Source organism: Mytilus galloprovincialis, chromosome 3, assembly GCF_965363235.1.
Source record: "Mytilus galloprovincialis chromosome 3, xbMytGall1.hap1.1, whole genome shotgun sequence".
NCBI classification, from domain to species: Eukaryota; Metazoa; Mollusca; class Bivalvia; order Mytilida; family Mytilidae; genus Mytilus; species Mytilus galloprovincialis.
Window position 1 is genome coordinate 109,397,537 of NC_134840.1, and position 11,707 is coordinate 109,409,243.

Here is an 11,707-nt window from a genome sequence, read left to right on the forward strand (position 1 = left end):
ATGACAAACATAAAAACTAATATTATGAAAATTAGATGAATGGAGTGAAATATATCATCATATCACCAACCCTAATAATCTGGAAACAACTATTATTAGAGTAACAAAGCTGACCTTATTTATTCTTTGCACTAGTTTTTGACACATTTTTATTATATTTTCTCTATGTGTTTTCAAGGGATTTTTTTTATAGTTTTTGTCATGTATCGATCTGTGGAGATTTTGTAGAAAAGTTCCTAAATATTCTAAAATATTTTCTTCCAACATTATGTTTATTCTGATAACTTCAATTTCAGCCAGCATAATTCAATCTGATGTATTAACTGACATGCTAAATGTACAGGAGCTTAACAGAATAAAGCTGTGATTAATATAATGATACTGTTCCACAACATTTTAGGGTCAGAGAAATTTAATGCTTGATTGGGAGCAATTATTTGTGGTCACTTAAACTGAAGAAATTTATTGCTTTTAATTGATTGACCATGTGCAGCTGGTATAAGCACATAATCAGCTGATTTACTAAAACAACATTGATTACCTTGAATATTATTATGGATAGAGATAAATTATAAACAGCAATAAGGTTCAGCAATGTAAGATCTACAAGTAGGGCAACATGACCAAAATGGTCAATTGACCCCTGAAGGAGTTATATTTTATTTAAAGAATTTTTCGTAAATTTTTGTAATCTGAAACTACTGGTCCAAATACATGTACATGGAATATATATGAAAGAGATTCAAAGGAGTAGGGGCAATAAAGGTCATTTTTTTTCGTCCAATTTTGCTTATTATCTTGAAAACTATAATAATAGATAGAGAAACTTTGAAATGCAGAAATGATCAGAAAAATACTCTTTTGTGTGTGAACTTGAAGCAAGAGCTAAATAAGATCATAAAGATAGAGAGAAACTAAATAGACTTCATTGATCAGCAATATAGTTACGTACGATACAATTTTTTTTATAGTAAAGCTAGAACACGATGTATTAAAAAAACATACACAATATAATTTAAATCATGCACATGTATATATATATATAAATCAAGCACATGTATATATATATATAAACTTTTCTAAACATCAACCCAACAATGTTAGATCTGTTAATTTGCTTTCGCAAATTGTGTTTTTTAGCTCTCAGAGAAATTCAAACTCATGCTACTGAGATATTGTAACACCAAATCGCCTGCACTTTATCGGACGGGCTACATCACTTGACCACCTGGGCTTCATAAAAATAAAGCTTTCGGTGGCCGGGTCTCCCTGTTACCTTTCCTCCTGAGTTTTTATTTAACGTTGTAATACAGTACATGATATATAAGGCATGAACATGGAATGTATATATATATATACGACGTATTAGTCAAATGCGTTTTGTTAAAATATACTTTTTCACTTTTTTGGTCTTTTGGAAAACGTTGTTTGTGCTGTATTTACACCCTTCTTCAACGAAATTTGTTTTACATGCACACGTATAAATTGCTGTTTTAATCCAACGCAATCATAGGTTTGAAAGTAGTTTTTAATTTAGATTTGTATATGTACATATATATATATGTCAAAATATTCACTTCAAACTATCCTGTCTAAGCCAGTTATTTGAAGACATTAAATACATTTGTATATAGTCATAATATGCATTAATTAGGATATGATGTGTTACTGTTAAACTTCAAACCCACTGTTGTTGAACTTTTAAAGAAATATTTGATAGAGAATTGTTGACATTATCTTTTTATATTATATTACTGTATCTAAAGTTCAAAGTGTAATTTTTAAAATAACTTGCCATTTTCTTCTTTGGACTGTTTCTTTCACTGCATGGTTCTTCACAAAATCACCACAAAAACAATATTGTAATAAATTGAAGATAGTTATAAGATATGTATTCTTGATGAATTTCAAACTACATTTTATTTTGCTCTACACATTTTATGATGTCCAAGTAATGAGGTCATGACATCAATATGAATCCATATAGTAACCAATGAAATAAAAGAGAAATTCATTTTATGTCTTCCTAGATCTTTGGATAAAAACAGGCCACATTTACTTGTACATGTTGTGTGTATTGTACTTAAATATAAAAACACCAGTAAATGTTATACATATATATCATGTAATATACTCTCACCGCATTCAATGTCATTGATTCAATGGACTTAATTAAGTATAATGGGAATAGGTCTTATAATTAGTGTAAATAAAAGTGAAATAATTAGAAGGATGTTAGTATTGTATTTCACAATGTACCATGATGACATACAGGAATAGAATTTTGAAAATTTTATTGTAAGTAATAATTTCATACTTAATGCAAATTATAATTATGATAATTGTATATTTTTTTTGTTTTGTGTATGGTCTCCTTAAAGTTTTATTTTGAGGAGGATTAAGGGGGATGGGGCAAATGGACCCGGGCATTCCCTTTTTGATAAAATTTTGTTTGATTAATCTATTTAGGGATCAAATCACTGAAGCATGATTTGTACGGGTCCCTTTTAAAAAATTCTGGATTTGCCACAGGCATACAGAAGTTAAGGATGTTTTATAATTTTAAGAAATTCTAATATACTAGTATATCAATTAAAAAATATATATATATATACATTGTATGCATTAGTGATAAATTTAATAATCGTGTCACCTAAGGATATTTGCCTGTAGATGTTTTATGTCCCACCTTTGGGCATTATGCTTTCTAATGAGTCATGAGTGTGAGTCTGTTCCTCCATCATGTCCATCTGTCTGTCCGGCTTCAAGTTTTTGATGAAGTTGAAGTCCAATCAACTTGAAACTTAGTACATGTTCCCTATGATATGATCTTTCTTATTTTATTATCCAATTAGAGTTTTGCCCCCAATTTCATGGTCCTCTAAACATATAAAAATGATAGTGCTAGTGGGTCATCTGTTCACTAAGGACACATTATTGTTATTGATTTAAATGCAAAGTATTTAAGAATAAGTTTCTGAATTTCACCAGTTGATAATTCCCTACAATTTAAAATTCAAGAATTTTGTACAAGTATGTACCACTTGAAAGTATATTTGACATGGATGAGAGTTTAGATGGGGTTTACAAATTAGAGAATAACAGGCAAAATGTACAGAATAAAGGTAAAAAAAAAATAATAGGGAAAAGAAAGAAAACTAAAACTAAATAAATATTAGAAAATTTAACAGGGTGCTGAAATGAAATATAAAAATAGAGATTAAAGAAAAACAATTTAATATACATGTCTTAAAGAATAAAGATACATGTATACAGAACCCCTATCTAGACCTTAATAAATCAAGCCATATAAACACATAAATGACAAATACTCTGATAATTGTGATTAGGTCAGACAGGAGTTTGTCTGCAAAAGACTCATAAGTAACTCGATCTCCAATAAAAAAAAATGAAAGGCCAAATAATTTACAAAATTAAAAACTTTGATAATCAAGAGAAAAACTGAGAAAGAAATATATCTATGAGGGGGGGCTAGAGGGGGTCTCATCCCGATTTCCCGGTTTTAATATCAGAAAATCCCGAAATCCCGGACATATTTTGTTAAAAATCCCGATCCCGATAAACAAGAAATCACCATTTATTTATTAAAGAGGTCCTCCACTATTTAAGGTAACGAATAGACACATCTGACACATCTTTTAAAGGAGGCCGTCCTGGTAAACTTTGAAAATTAAACCCTCTGAGTAATGTTGTTCTTAATTATTTGCTTTCCTGAATTTGTGCATTTTGAACAATATATTCAGTACGTACATTTTAAACACGTCAAGTTGGGTATTTGTTTTCTTCAAAATTGTAGAATGTCATAAATATTTTTATATGATATTCGATTATAGAGAAGACTGTGTCTGTGAAATTATCTGTGTAGTAAGGCCAAGAAAAAATACAGGTGTTTCAGGTAACATCCCCTAAAAAATTAGGATAGGTAGGAAAGCAAAATTATTTTTTTTTTCAAACGTTTTTGACTGGTTCATATGGAAGAAAAATTCTGACTTCATAAGTGCTTGTCCACATAACATCCAAAAAACTTTAGTTGTAGAGTTAGATTATAGGTACTTAAAATTGGGGTAGATATATTAAGGGTACCGGAAACACATGTGTTTTCTTTTAGGTCTTACATAATCTTACTCTTATTGAAAATATCCAAATCAAGTCTAACTTTTGGGAAGGGTTGTAAAGAGGCGTTATGTTCACGGACAAACGCGAAATAAAATTCAAATTTCACGATGAACGAAAAATCAAAAAAATTGCTTGCACGTTGCCGGTTTTTACCAATTTCACAGTGAAGCACAAACTGTTTTCACGGAAGGTTGAAATTAAAAATGGCAAAACACGTTGCACGAAAAAAAAACTTTACCATCCTCTTTGGGTATACTGATCCTCTAAATCAGAGCGACACTAATACCAAGGAGATGAGACATTTATCATGAATTTTGGTTAGCATTTCATTCACGTACAGTGGATATTAAATATGGCACTGGCTACGGTTACTTTAAAAAAAAACGAGCAGAAAATAACAATAAGATCTGGATCTACTATGTTTCTAGATGCGATTCTGATTGAAGTATTATGAAAATGGCACTTTTATCTGTCCAAGGTACAGTTTTTTGTCAATCCCGTTATATTTCAACATAAAAATCCCGATTTCCCATGGCTAAAAACGTGGGTTTCCCGTATCCCGATGTTTTTCTATCCCGAATTCCCGATCTTTAAAAAAGGCAATCCCAATTTCCCGTTGCTAAAATCGGTCAATCCCGGAGTCCCGAAAATGGTCTCGCCCCCCTATCTATGATTCATACATAAAATACAAAACTTAGAACCTGAAATTGAAAAATTATAAACAGTCAGGGGCGTAAGTAGTTTTTTCACGTTACTTATAATTATATATATATATACTTATATACAACTCGTCTAAACATCAACCCAACATATACTTATATATATATATAAGTAATTTTTGTAAAGTCACAAGTATGTTAACTTTCTATTTATACCAGTCTACCTTCAAGATTTTGGAGGAAAATGATAATTTAATAGTCCCTGAAGAGACCAATCTAAATTTACCCAGAAGTATCCATATGAAAGATAAGTGATAATTAAGTGCATCAGCAAGTTAATTAGTGTTTCAGAAGAAATTTATATTTCATGGGGAAAATAACCAGATGACTGTGAAAATTTGTTAAAAGCTAGTAAAATCTGCATTTTTGGACACCTATAAAAATAATATTTAGAAAAGTTACCTAATATATAAGTAGTATTGAAAATAGCCTGGTTTTCAACATATCTTATATAGGCAGTTTTAAATGTTACTTAATGTTTAAATAATGCCCCTGACTTATAATTTTTTGTTTGTTTGTCAAAAGTTTTATTTTCTATTTAGCTCACCTGACCTAAGAGGCCATGTGAGCTTTTGCCATCTCTTGGCATTAATTGTTGAATCATCCATTAATGTCTGGTGTACACTTTTTCATAGATCTTCTCTTCTGAAACTACTGTAATTAATTAATTTTAACCAAACTTTGGCTAAATGATCCTTAGGGTATCTAGTATATATTTTGTAATTTTTAGCTCAGTGAGGCCCAAAGGGCCCGATGTGAGCTTACGCCATCACTTGGCGTCCTATGTCGTCTGTCGTAGTAAACTATTTAAAAAATCTTCTCCTCTGAAACTACTGGGCCAAATACATGTACCTTCAAACTTTAACTAAATGTTCCTAAGGGTATCTAGTTTATAAATTGTATCCGAAGTTTTGATCCATTGATAAACATGGACGCCATGGCTAAAAATAGAACATACTGGTCAAATGCAGTTTTGTTAATTGGCCCCTTAAGGAGTTATTGCCCTTTAAAGTCAATTTTACACAATTTGTTGATCAAGTTTGCTAATTATATATAACATTTAAAAATCTTCTCTGAAATACAGATGAGCGATTCAGGCTCTTGAGAGACTCTTGTTATCTTGTCCTTTAATTAAGAAACACTGCATAGTTTGGTAAAAAACAATAACTTTAATATTTAACATAGCATTTCAAGATTAATCTGCCTTTAAAATTAAGACCAATCTTGAAAACCCTTGGCTATTTGAAGTTGTTGCTCCTGCAATAGCAAGTTCCCACAATTTATACATGTTATATATATATGTTCTTGTTAACAATGATTGTCATATTGAAAACAATTATAGATATATCATAAAGATAAATTTAAAACAGCAAAATAGTAGTGTGGATCCTTATATGAGTTATTGCCCTTGAAAGACAAAATTTTAGCAGAATTTCAAGTTTCATGCAGGAAGTATGATAGATGTAGAGACATTTATTTATTGTTCAGCTAAGTTAAAGATCTGTGAATAAGCTTACATCATGACCAAAATAGTTAATTGATCCTTTATAGGATTTTTTGTCCTTAAGAAATTATTTTACCAAAAGTTATGTTTTTTTGCAACTATAATAATAGAAAGAAAGAATTTTAATTTTTTTTTAAGTGATAAATATGTTCAGCAAAGTAAGATCTGGGAATAGGACTTGTATTATTTAAATTGCCAATTGATCCTTCAAAGCTGTTATTGCCCTTGAAAGAATATATTACCAAATATTTTTTTCTTCGGTTTTTTGATTTTTGATTTTTTTTTTTATGGAAGTATTATATTTCATTTTTCTTCCAATGGTCGAATATAGAAAAGCAGAAATTTAAGTAGCCCACACCAATTATAGGGGCCATTGGCGATTGGGCCCCTGCTAATTTAAGTTTTTCATAGTAAAGAAGTGTCTTCATCAGAATTACAGTTTACATGTGTTGTTTACATTAATGTCATTAATTAGTTCTGCACAGTTAAATTCTTTATAGCTGTTTAACTTATTCACCAATGTTTCTATATCTTTTGAATCCTATTGATAGGTTTTTATTGAATTTGTCACCTATTGTAGAATCTATTTTGATAAGATTCCAGTATTTCCTGAATATTGTTTGAAGTTTTCTGCTTAAGAATTCGATTGATTATTCGTAATGAATGATATATTTTATCTATTTTCAACTTTGTTCTTTTTCTAGACATAAATTCATAGAAATTGATCCAATATCCACCTATTTAGGTGAAAATCCTAACTCTGTCCTGATTTCATAGAAATTAATCTAATATCTATCTATCCATTAGTGCATATCACAATTTTAAATTAAATAAATGTGCCTTCAAGTAGTTCATGTGTAAAAAAAAATGCTAAGGATAATGCTGTGGATTCATTTAAATTTTGTGGTCACATTTATCAATTTTCGTGGATCAAAGAAATTTTGTATTTGTTTTGTTTGTTTTTTTCATAGTCTGTATACAACCCGATGGCAAATTTATAATTCGTTTAACATTTAAATTCGTGACTCAGCTGTTTCAATGAAAACCACGAAAATTGGTATCCCATGAATAATAATGAATCCACATTGAACATTTTCAGCATGAAGGTTTATGCCATTCTGTTCTTATTTCAGATTTTCGTATCTGTAGGACATGCAGTTAGCCTAGACAAATAGGAAGAGAAAGGTCTTTGATTCTGAGTTCTCTGTGAAGTTCAAGGTCTTTTTTAGTCTAAATTATAATGGGAAGATGTGAAAGGTAAGTTTGAAAGTTTGTAATTGTGCAAAAATATGTTAGTTTTAACAAAATGTGCTGTTTCACAAATAAAATCCTCTGTCTCTTAGACACTTATGTAGCAATAAGGCCACTTTATTGGTATATGAAATGATTGTAAGCTGTATTTGCTTGACTGGTTAAACTGACCATGCCTTCATTTTCACGGATCAAGTTTATGTGATATTATTAAAAAAAAAAGCGCCAAATTTTCAATCATAAGTAAAGCAGGCTTAGTTGTTAATTTATGTGTCATTTGGGCTCTTGTGGAGAGTAAATGTCTCATTGGCAATAATGAATTATACCACATCTTTTTTATATGACATTTGAATGTTGCATTTATATATATATATTATATACATATTGCAATCACTCATTAGCTGGCCAATTGTTTATTAGCATCCATGTTTACAAATAACTACATTTGTGCAATAATGGGATGATTTTGTGGCACCATGTACTTTAACTGTTCCAGAGTAATGCCCCTTTACAAACAAACAAAAGTGCTGAATTTTGTTTCCATTTTCTAACTTTATTAAGTTTGCCTCTGAACCAAATGCTATGAAATCAATACACAGCAATGCTTATTACCACAAAATACAGATCAAGCATGTATTAAGGGGGTGGTGTCACTTAACTGTTCTGTAGTTATGCCCCTTTACAAATGAAAAATATGCTTATATTTATAGTTTCTGTTCTCTGACTTTGATTTGCCTCAACTAAATGCAATTAAACTTATACACAATGCTTGTTACCACAAAATAAAGATCAAGTTTGAATTTTAAGGGGGTCACTTTAACCGTTCTAGAATTATGCCCCTTCACAAATTGAATGATTGCTGAAATTTTCATTTACATTCACTTACTTTAATTAGCTTGCCTCAACCAAGTGCTATGACATGTATGAATAATTGTATACAATATTTATTGCCACAAAATACAGATCAAGTTTGACTTTTGAGGTTGTCATTAAATTTTTTTAGAGTTATGTCCCTTTGAAAATTGAAAAATTGCTGGATTTGTGTTTCCTTTCTCTAAATTAAGTTTGCATAAACTAAATTTTATGAAACTTATACACAATACCTATTACCACTTAATCAGATCAAGTGTTTTCGGTAGAGTCACTTTTACAGTTATGTCCTTTTATAACTTTATATGATAAGCAAGCGTTGGCATCATCTGTGATCCATTGATACATTCCCCATTTAATTTGTTGTTAAACATCAATTTTTTAATTTTTTGGTTGTCAGAGCCGATTAATGCCCCATTTGTTTGTAGGTAAGAATTGGTAAAGTAACACACACACATATATATATCAAACAAGAGTGCACACGCTGAAATGTCTCGCCTTCTTTACTAATTATTGATATTATGTTGATAGTCCTAAGTATAAAACTTTATTAAAAACTGTCACATAAACTTAGCATTAACCAAGATAACTAAACAAAGACCAATGAACCATGAAAATGAGGTCAAGGTCAGATGAACCATGCCAGGCAGACATGTACAGCTAACAATGCTTCCATACAACAAATATAGTTGACCTATTACTTATAGTTTAAGAAAAATATACCAAAACACAAAAACTCAACACTGAGCAATGAACCGTGAAAATGAGGTCGAGGTCAAATAAAACCTGCGGGACTGACATATAGATCATAAAATATTTCCATACACCAAATATAGTTGACCTATGGCATATAGTATTAGATAAAAAGACCAAAACTCAAAAACTTAACTTTGACCACTCAACCATGAAAATGAGCTCAAGGTCAGATGACATCTGCCCGCTAGACATGTACATCTTACAATCATTCCATACAACAAATATAGTAGATCTATTGCATAAAGTATGAGAAAAACAGACCAAAACACAAAAACTTAACTATAACCACTGAACCATGAAAATGAGGTCAAGGTCAGATGACACCTGCCAGTTGGACATGTACACCTTACAGTCCTTCCATACACCGAATATACTAGACCTATTGCTTATAGTATCTGAGATATGGACTTGACCACCAAAACTTAACCTTGTTCACTGATCCATGAAATGAGGTCGAGGTCAAGTGAAAACTGTCTGACGGGCATGAGGACCTTGCAAGGTACGCATATACCAAATATAATTATCCTATTACTTATGATAAGAGAGAATTCAACATTACAAAAAATCTGAACTTTTTTTTCAAGTGGTCACTGAACCATGAAAATGAGGTCAAGGACATTTGACATGTGACTGACGGAAACTTCGTAACATGAGGCATCTATATACAAAGTATGAAGCATCCAGGTCTTCCACCCTCTAAAATATAAAGCTTTTAAAAAGTTAGCTAAAGCTGCTGCCGTAGCCACCGCCGCCGGATCACTATCCCTATGTCGAGCTTTCTGCAACAAAAGTTGCAGGCTCGACAAAAATGAAAACACCAGATTAGAAAAAAAAGATGCAGTATGATTGCTAAGGAAACAACTGCCATAATAATTATAAGAACAAAATTTAAACATCATCAGAGTATTAAGGCTTCAATTATTGAAGAAAACAAATGACATACAGTAAGCTATGAAAGGACCTGTGATAACAAATTCATCTATTATCATGATTATAAGACAGAACAAAATATGTCCGGGGGGAAAAAAATCATGAATATTAATATGCCTGAAGGACTTTAGAATATTGAACTTAAATTGACTTTTCTTTGTAGGATACAAAGAAATCTTGGAGGACAAATTGGTGCGAGTCTTAAAAGACACAGATTTGAAGATAAATGAAAGAAAAAGAATGACAAACATAGTTTAAAGGACTGCAGACTTCCTGATATCTTTCAAACTGTTCTTTTGGTATACATGGTATAAATGTAATATTGCAATATCATTTTATTTGTATAGGTATACATCCTGTAAATCTTGTTGGTGCCTTTTAGCTCCTTAAATGCAACCACTATTTAGTAAACATTGTCATGATTGTTGTTCTATATGTGAGCTTATTAGTTAACTAGAGCATAGTTAATTGCATATATATGCAATCTTAGTCTTTTTAATTCAGAAATAATTTTTAAAACAAGTTATTCTAATCAGACTAATGGAATTTTATTTTGTATGTTTAACCTGTTATATGCACTTTGTCAAATTTAGCATGCTGCAAATGTGATGCAATATAGAGCAACCTTTATATTTCTTAGAAAATGCTTTTTCTGAAATGTAATGAAAAGTATGGTTGTACATAATATCCAAAAAAAATTTTTAAGTGAGACATATGTTTTATGAATATTTCAATAAATGTTAGAAACAAGTTTACATAAAAAATTTCTTATATATCAAAATTCTGTGTTGTAAAATCTCAAAGATTTTTTTTTCGGGATTTTTCTCAATATGTTTAATAAATCAAAATGCGTAATTTTTGCTTGTAGATTTTATTTCGGGATTTTTCCCGAAATGGGTAAAAAAAATCTATGCACCAAGTGTGTGCCTGACATTAGATTTATATTTCGGGATTTTTCCCGAAATGTGAAAAGAAATTATTAGTCATGAGACCTAGCATATACATTTGATTTTTCGGGATAAATCCCGAAAATATTTGAAAACATCTGTGTTATGCATTTTGTAATTAGTTTATTTTTGTCAGGATATTTCCCGAAATGTGTTTCAGATCTGTTTGTTCAAACGCTTTGCCAACATATATGTCATAAAATTTAATGTTGAAAATGATTTCGGGATTTTTCCCGAAATGTTGAAAGAAATTATTAGTCATGAGACCTAGCATATACATTTGATTTTTCGGGATAAATCCCGAAAATATTTAAAGACATCTGTGTTATACATTTTGTAATTAGTTTATTTTTGTCGGGATATTTCCCGAAATGTGTTTCAGATCTGTTTGTTCAAACACTTTGCCAATATATATGTCATAAAATTTAATGTTGAAAATGATTTCGGGACATTTCCCGAATAAATAGTTGTCATATATACATTTTTACCACAAATATTTTAAAACTTTCATATATTTTGGGAAATTTCCCAAACATTTAATGTAAGTTTTATCAATTATAAGAATAAAAACATGGAATGTTGTAAAAAATGTG

The 11,707-nt window shown here is 30.5% G+C and overlaps 1 long non-coding RNA gene across 1 annotated transcript; it reads left to right on the forward strand.

The window, feature by feature from the left end:
* Positions 1-7,500: 7,500 nt before the first annotated feature.
* On the forward strand, positions 7,501-11,268 carry LOC143069751 (uncharacterized). The gene is made up of 2 exons (XR_012976480.1): positions 7,501-7,617; positions 10,331-11,268. It is a non-coding gene; the product is annotated as an uncharacterized LOC143069751 (long non-coding RNA).
* Positions 11,269-11,707: the final 439 nt, after the last annotated feature.